The 7,692-nt window shown below is 41.3% G+C and overlaps 1 protein-coding gene across 5 annotated transcripts in view; it reads right to left on the bottom strand.

Annotated features, from left to right (window-relative positions):
- The window catches only part of LOC114028477 (transmembrane and coiled-coil domain-containing protein 4-like), a 109,908-nt gene that overhangs the window by 100,467 nt on the left and 1,749 nt on the right, over positions 1–7,692 (bottom strand). For 4 of the 5 annotated variants that reach the window (XM_027842718.1, XM_027842717.1, XM_027842720.1 and 1 more), the window contains exon 2: positions 6,765–6,849. The exons of the other annotated variant lie outside the window; for it this stretch is intronic. The gene's annotated coding sequence lies outside the window, so the exon portion shown is untranslated. The remainder of the gene's footprint in view (positions 1–6,764; positions 6,850–7,692) is intronic. 5 annotated transcript variants of the gene reach the window in all.

Raw genomic sequence — 7,692 nt, 5'->3', positions numbered from 1 at the left:
TTCTAAGGGCCCTCCCAGCTCTGACATCCTGTGTTCGAAGGGCCCTCTCAGCTCTGACATTCTGTGTTCTAAAGTCCCTTCCAATCCTTCCAACTCTTAATACCCCATGGTTCTGTAGGAAGAGCATTCACAAGACTGCAGAAGCCTTTTCAACCTGGGTTCCAAGGATAAGTCCAAAAAGTAGCCTGATTTCTTCCTCCTTCCATGATTAGGCATTCATTCAATGAACCACGTGTTTTACACTCAGGACTGAGATTCTAAGGATTGTGGTTTACAGTGAGAAAAGTAAAAAAAAAAATTAAATCCCAGAGGATCTGCATTCTTCTCACTAGCATCTTCAAAGAGCCCTGAATCCCATTTCAGAATCTCATCATTGGGTCTCCAGCTTAACAAATTGAGCCAAAATTCAAATGCAGTCAGTTATTTCTGGCATCCGACTGTGTTTCCGTGGTAACAGCTTAACTGATAAACCCAAAGGTCTTCAGATAATTGAGTTACTGAACTGGAGCAAAAAAATGTACAGATTCACTGAAAATCCTTCCATCCCTATTTTAAACATGGCAGCCCTCTGAAGATTTAAGGAAACAGCCAGTCTCTTTTGGAAGGCCCAAGATGGGCTACCTAAACTTTGCATTCCCCTTCATTGCTCCCTCCGTCCCCTCAAAAGTCCAGTATAAATGTTGGAATGGGTTCATCCTGGGTCTGCCCCAGACTGGTGCAGTTACAGGAGAGGGTTGGATCTGAAGGAAATAAGGAGCGGCTCATCTCACCCCAGATTGATTGGAGAACATGAGGGTTGTTTTCAAAGACTTGAAAGGCTATGTATGAATGGTCAGATGTGTTCAGTCAGTGTAAGATCTGGAGCAGAGAGGCCTATTTTAGGTCAGTGAAAGGAAAAAGTTTCCAATCATTAGAGCCCTCCATTTCTCAGTTGAATCCATTAAAAAACAACAATTACCTCTCTACATGTGTCACTACCTCTTCCTTTCCTCTCACTTCTCAACCCCTTGTAATCTGGTGTACAGTTTCATTACTCAACTGAAATGGCCCTCTCCAAAGTTACCAGGGACCTCTTTATTGCCAAATCTAATGGCCTTTCTAGGTTTTCATTCTTCTTGACTTCTGTAGAACATATGCCACTGTTGACCACCCTCCCCTGCTAGATATGCTCTATTCTCTGGATACTGCTCTTTTGTGGGGCTCTCCTCCTATTGGACTGACTGCTCCCTCTCAGTCCCCTTTGCTGGGTGATCTTCTCCATCTTATTCCCTTAAAGTGGGTGTTCCCCAAGGTTCTCTCCTTGACCCCCTCTCTCTACTGTCTTTTCATTAGTGATTTCATCAGCTCCCATGAATTCAGAGTTATCACTCTTCATTCCAGTTGAACCAGCCCATTTGACACTCAACATTTCATCTCCCCAAGGGTATTTCTCCATGCCCTTTATAGGCTGTCTGTCATGCCTGGAATGCACTCCATCTTTAATGCACCCTTGCCTCTTAGAATCTGTTGCTTCCTTTAAGGAAGCATCACTTCCTCCATGAGGCCTTTTCTGACTCCCTTCAGCTAATAGCACCCAACCCTCTGAAGGAAGTAATTCCTTTGAATCTACTTATTTGCATTTTGTGTCAACTTGTTTATACATTTGTTGTTTTCCTGATAGGATTTAAGCTCCTTACCGGCAGGATATGCCTTGTTTTTGCCTCCATTTCCCCAGAATATGGGCAGTTGGGTGGTGCAGCGGATAGAGCGCCAGGCCTGAAGTCAGGAATATTCATCTCCCTGAGTTCAAATCCAGCTTCAGATTCTTACTAGCTGTGTAATGCTGGGCAAGTCACTTAACCTGTTTGCCTCAGTTTCCTCATCTGTAAAATGAGCTGGAGAAGGAAATGGCAATCCACTCCAGTATCTCTGCCAAGAAAACCCCAAATGTGGTCATGGAGAATCAGACATGACTGAACAAATCTTCAGAGCAGTGTTTAGCACATCACAGGTGCTTAATAAATGCTTGAGTAATCAACTGATTGATTCAGGAACCGGTGAGGCTAGATGATTTCTGAGGTCCTTTCCAACTTTGAGAATCTGGGATCCTTTCAAGTTAGACAGCTCCCTCAAGAAACTATGCCTGGAACTTCTCATTTCTGTCTCGTGACTTCCCTGGATTCTTACAAGTTTCAGTTAAAAAGGTTCTGTAAGAGCCTTTCCCAGTCTTCCTTAAACCCCCAATTTATCCTGTACATATCTTATTTGTATGATGTTTTTTGCATGTTGTCTCCCTCATTAGATTGTGAACTCCTTGTGGGCAGGGACTGTCTTTTGCCTTTCTTTGTATCCCCAGTGCTTAGCACAGTGCCTGACACATAGTAGTTGCTTAATAATGCTAGGTGACACTACATACATAGCTATCCAGCACACCTGGAAGTGTGCTAACAGATTTAAACAACCCTGCAACTTAGAACTAGCCCACAGGATATAAAATAAAACCACATAAATCATTGGCATTTCTATATATTACTAACAAAGCTCAGCAGCAAGAGATAGAGAAATTCCATTTAAAGTAACTGTAGACAATATAAAATATTTGAAAGTCTACTTGCCAAGACAAACCCAGGAACTATGTGAGTACAATTACAAAACACTTTCCACACAAATAAAGTCAGATCTAAATAACTGGAAAAACATCAGTTGCTCATGGGTAAGCTGAGCTAATATAATATAATGACAATTCTACCTAAATTAATTTACTTATTCAGTGCCAAACCAATCAAACTACCAACAATTATTTTATAGAACTAGAAAAAATAATAACGAAATTCATCTGGAAGAACAAAAGGTCAAGAATATCAAGTGAATTAATGAAAAGAAATGCAAAGGAAAGTGGCCTAGCTGTACCAGATCTAAAACTGTACCATAAAGCAGCAATCATCAAAACTACTTGGTACTGGCTAAGAAATAGAGAGGTAGATCAGTGGAATAGGTTGGGAATACAAGATACAGTAGTCAATGACTACAGTAATCTGTTTGATAACCCCAAAGACTCCAACTTCTGGGATAAGAACTCACTATTTGACAAAAACTGCTGGAAAACTGGAAAATAGTATGGCAGAAACTAGGCACAGACCAATATCTTACACCATATACTAAGATAAAGTCAAAATGAGTATACAATTTAAACATAAAGAATGATACTATAAGCAAATTAGGAGAGCAAGGAATAGTTTACTTGTCAGATCTATGGAGAAGGGAAGAATTTATGACCAAATAGGAGCTAGAGAACATTATGAAATGCAAAATGGATACTTTTGTTTATATTAAATTAAGAAGTTTTTGCACAAACAAAGCCAATGCAACCAAGATTAGAAGGGAAGCAAAACGCTGGGAAACAATTTTTATAACCAGTGTCTCTGATAAAGGCCTCATTTCTAAAATATATAGAGAACTGAGTCAAATTTATAGGAATACAAGTCATTCCCCAATTGATAAATGGTCAAAGGATGTGAATAGGCAGTTTTCAGATGAAGAAATTAAAACTATCTATACTCACATGAAAAAATGCTCTAAATGACTATTGATTAGAGAAATGCAAATCAAAATAACTCTGAAGTACCACCTTATACCTATCAGATTGTCTAACACGACAAAACAGGCAAATGATAAATGATGAAGAAGATGTGGGAAAATTGGAACACTAATGCATTATTGGTGGAGTTGTGAACTGATCCACTCTGGAGAGCAATTTGGAACTACACCCAAAAGGCCATAAAACTGTGCATATCCAGCAATACACACAAAGAGATCTTAAAAAAGGGAAAAGGACCCACATGTACAAAATTATTTATAGCAGCTCTTTTTGAGGTGGCAAAGAATTAGAAATTGAGGAGATGCCCATCAGTTGGGGAATGGCTGAACAAGCTGTGGCATATAAATGTAATGGAGTTCTACTGTTCCGTAAGAAATGATGAAGAGGAGGATTTCTGAAAAACCTGGAAAGACTTACATGAACAGATGCTGAGTGAAGTGAGCAGAACCAGGAGAACACTGTACACAGTAACAGCAACATTGTGCAATGATCAACTATGATAGATTGAGCTCTTCTCAACAATACAATGATCCAGGACAATTCCAAAAGACTCATGATGGATGTTATCCACATCCAGAGAAAGAACTATGCAGTCTGAAAGCAGATTGATATGTACTATTTTCTCTCTTTCTCTTTTTTTTTCTTTCTTGTGGTTTTCCCCTTTTGTTCTGATTCTTCTTTCACAACATGACTAATGTGGAAATATGTTTTATATGCTTGTACATGTATAGCCTATATCAGATTGCATGTTGTCTTGGGGAAGGGGGAAGGGAAGGAGGTGGAGAAAATTTAGAACTCAAAATCTTATAGAAGTGAATGTTGAAAACTTAAAATAAATAAACAAATGAATGTATTAATTAAAAAAAAAAAAAAAAGAACTGGCCCATAGGCCTGGAGACCAAAACGCAAATGGCTGGGCAGCAACATGAGTCATGAGTACAAAAATCTGGCCTGGACTGGACACCCACTGAGCTCCCACCAGATCCAGCATCCAAAGATCCTGGCTTCATCCTCTCCCTCACAATTCTCTTCCACTTCTCGCCCTTGTTATTTCATACCTACGCAGACATTATCCCACTGCATCATTCATTTCTCTTTTCCTAGGCACAGTGCAGGAGGATGTACCATCTCCACCTCATTCTTAGAGAAGAGTTGGACCATGGGGCTTACAGAAGGTGGAAGGATCACAGAGCTAGATCTGGAAAAGGCCTCAGAGGTCACTAAGTCCAACCCCTTCATTTTACAGATGAGGAAACTGAGACTTAGCGACCTGCCCTACCTAAAGTCATGGGCAATAATCATAAGAGTCAGTATTTGAACCCAGGTCCTCTGGCTCTAGAACTACTACCGCTTTCTGCTATAATCTGTTGCCTCCAACAAGAGGGCTCCCCTTCTACCTCTGGCAAAAATCACTGTGGCTTATACAAAAGGATTTCATCCAATTAAAAAGCAATAAATCACATTTTCATGTTTACTATTATTTATTATATTTAGGTTTATTAACTACTTTCCTCAATAACAACCTTATGGAAATTGGGAGTGCAAGTTATTATTTCCCCATTTTGTAGATAAGGAAACTGAAGGTCTGAGAGATTAGGTAATTAATTCAGGGCAATAAGTGTCAAAGCCAAGACCAGGACTATATTTTCTGACTCCTTCCTAAGTCCAATTCTCTTCCCACTATAGCACACTTCCCCTTTAAAACACCACAGAAAGCCTCCCTCTATCCTCAACACAGCCAAGACAAATACTGCAGAGCCAATTAAGAAGAATGATGATGGAGGAGAGGCCACTGGACTCAGTTATTAAGAGATTGTTAGTAACACTGGAGAGAGTAGTTTCAGACAGGGTATGTGGTCAGAAGCCAGACTGCAAAGGGCTGAGAATTGAATCAGAGGGGAGGAAAAGGAAGCAAATTAGCTGGAGGGTTTTTTCTAGGATCCTGATGAAAGGGAGGGGAGGTATAAGCCAGTAGAATGAATACCTTTCAAGATCAAGAGAAGGGTGTTGTTTTGTTTTTTAAGGATGGAGGAGATTAGGGTATGTTTGTAGGAAGGCAGAAAAGAAGCCAGTAGATTGGAATGGAAAGTGATGGTGGTGATGGTGGTGGTGGTTACGGTGGCAGTTATGATGATGGTGATGGTGGTGATTATGGTGGTAGTGATGGTGGTAGTTATAGTGATGGTGGTGGTGATGATGATGATGGTAGTGATGGTGGTGATGGTGGTGGTGGTTATGGTGATGGTGGTAGCTATGATGATGGTGATGGTGGTGATTATGGCGGTGGTGATGGTGGTAGTTATAGTGATGGTGGTGGTGGTGATGATGATGGTAGTGATGGTGGTGGTGGTGGTAGGGATGATGGAATGGGCAAACTTGAGAAGGGGACAGGAGAGAATAGGATCAAGGGCATAAGAAGGCTTATCTTTTGTGAGGAAAAGGGTTCTCTCTTCACCAGAGACTGGAGCAAGTGAGAAGAGTATCCAGAATGCTGTTGGGGTTTATCGAGGTTATAGAACAGAGGGAGAAGAGATAGCTCAGGCCAGATAGTCCCTATTTGCTCAGTAAAGTCTGAGACGAGACTCTCTGCTGAGAGTTAGAGGTACAGTGGTATAGATTGTTACCAAAACATCTCCCCTATCTGTTTGTCAATGCTTGAGCTTTATTCTTTTGGCTTAACCCTTGGTCCCCATTAAAATGTGACTCTCAATGGGAAGGGCTTTTTTTGTAATGAATTCTGACATCAGCTTTAAAAAAAAATGAATTCCTATAATCACATCTTTTTCTGATGCCTCACCATGGGAGGTCCTAGGATACTGGAAAGGCTTTAAAGTAGGAAGCTAATGACATAACATCTGCTGTCCAAGGACCAGCTTAGCTAAGGTTGAGGAGGCTCATCACATGGGGGGAACAATTTTTTGTCCATGGCAACTCTCAAAAGCCACCTATCAAGTGGGGGGAGGCTGCTCTCTGTATGAGTAGAGGGTCATCCTCCTCCTGGCAAAGATCATTGGAATACTGAGGAAAAAGTAAATCAGTTTGTCAGATCCTTTCCTGAGAAGAGGTCTGACAATACTGAAAGTATTGAAAGGAAGAAAGGGAGCCCAAGATGACCTGGTGTAGCTGAGGGGGCACCATATAGTGGGGGAAGGGTAGGTTGGAGGTGTGAAAAATGAACTTTACTCACTCTCTAGTTCTGATGTGGGTCCACTCTGCTCTCACCCCATGGGTGGGGAACGAACAAATACGATAGTGACCGGACCAACATGACCCTTGGTGATTGATAGAAAAGATACAAGAAGAGAGAAAAGTCAGGAGTCCACCCAAGGGTAGCCTGGTGGCCTGGGGCTCAGTCCCACCTACCCACTATTCAAACCCTTCCTTAGTCTCTAGGCATCCTCAAGTGTCAAAGGATAGGCTCATCAAGATGGAGCTTGGAGGGCCTGGAGAAGAAGGAAGGAGTCTGGGAAATAAGAGGTTGTCCATCAAAACTAGGGAAGCAAGAAGGTCCCGAAGGAGATGTATTCAGGCCAAAACATGGTACCAAGGGGAAATTTGAAGGGCAGAATGGATTCAAATCCATTCTGGTCCTGGTTGGACCATATGACAGGAATGAGACCCCTGTGATCCTGGAATGCCCATTTTCTGCTCTTGAAGTGACCTTGTATTTCTGAGCCCACAAGGCCAGGCTGTGACCTGAGCTCTCTGCCTTGCCCCTCCTTCCCCAACTTAGATTCCCAAGCTTGGGTGTATTTAAAAATATTTCCAATTTAACAATTGAAGTCTCTAAATAACTCCTTATCAATATTTTTATTTTTAAAGCCTCCCTCTCCACCAAGTTTAGCCAATGACCTTTGCAAATCTGGATGGCCCAATTACCAGTCCAGTCTTAGCCTTTTTTTTTTAATGTAAAGAAGCAGATGGGTAACACAGTGGATAGAGCACTTTCTCTGAAGTCAGAAAGACCTGGGATCTCAGACCTTATTAGTTATGTGACCCTGGGCAAGTCATTTAATCTATGTCTGCCTCAGTTTCCTAATACAGCAGTCCCCTGTTTGATGAACAGTCTGTGTCAATCCTATTTCTACACTCTTTTTTTTTCAAAGAGAGGAATT

Source organism: Vombatus ursinus, unplaced genomic scaffold (genome assembly GCF_900497805.2).
Source record: "Vombatus ursinus unplaced genomic scaffold, bare-nosed wombat genome assembly UNPS02014884.1, whole genome shotgun sequence".
Lineage (NCBI taxonomy): Eukaryota > Metazoa > Chordata > Mammalia > Diprotodontia > Vombatidae > Vombatus > Vombatus ursinus.
This window is presented reverse-complemented; position numbering and strand designations above follow the sequence as displayed.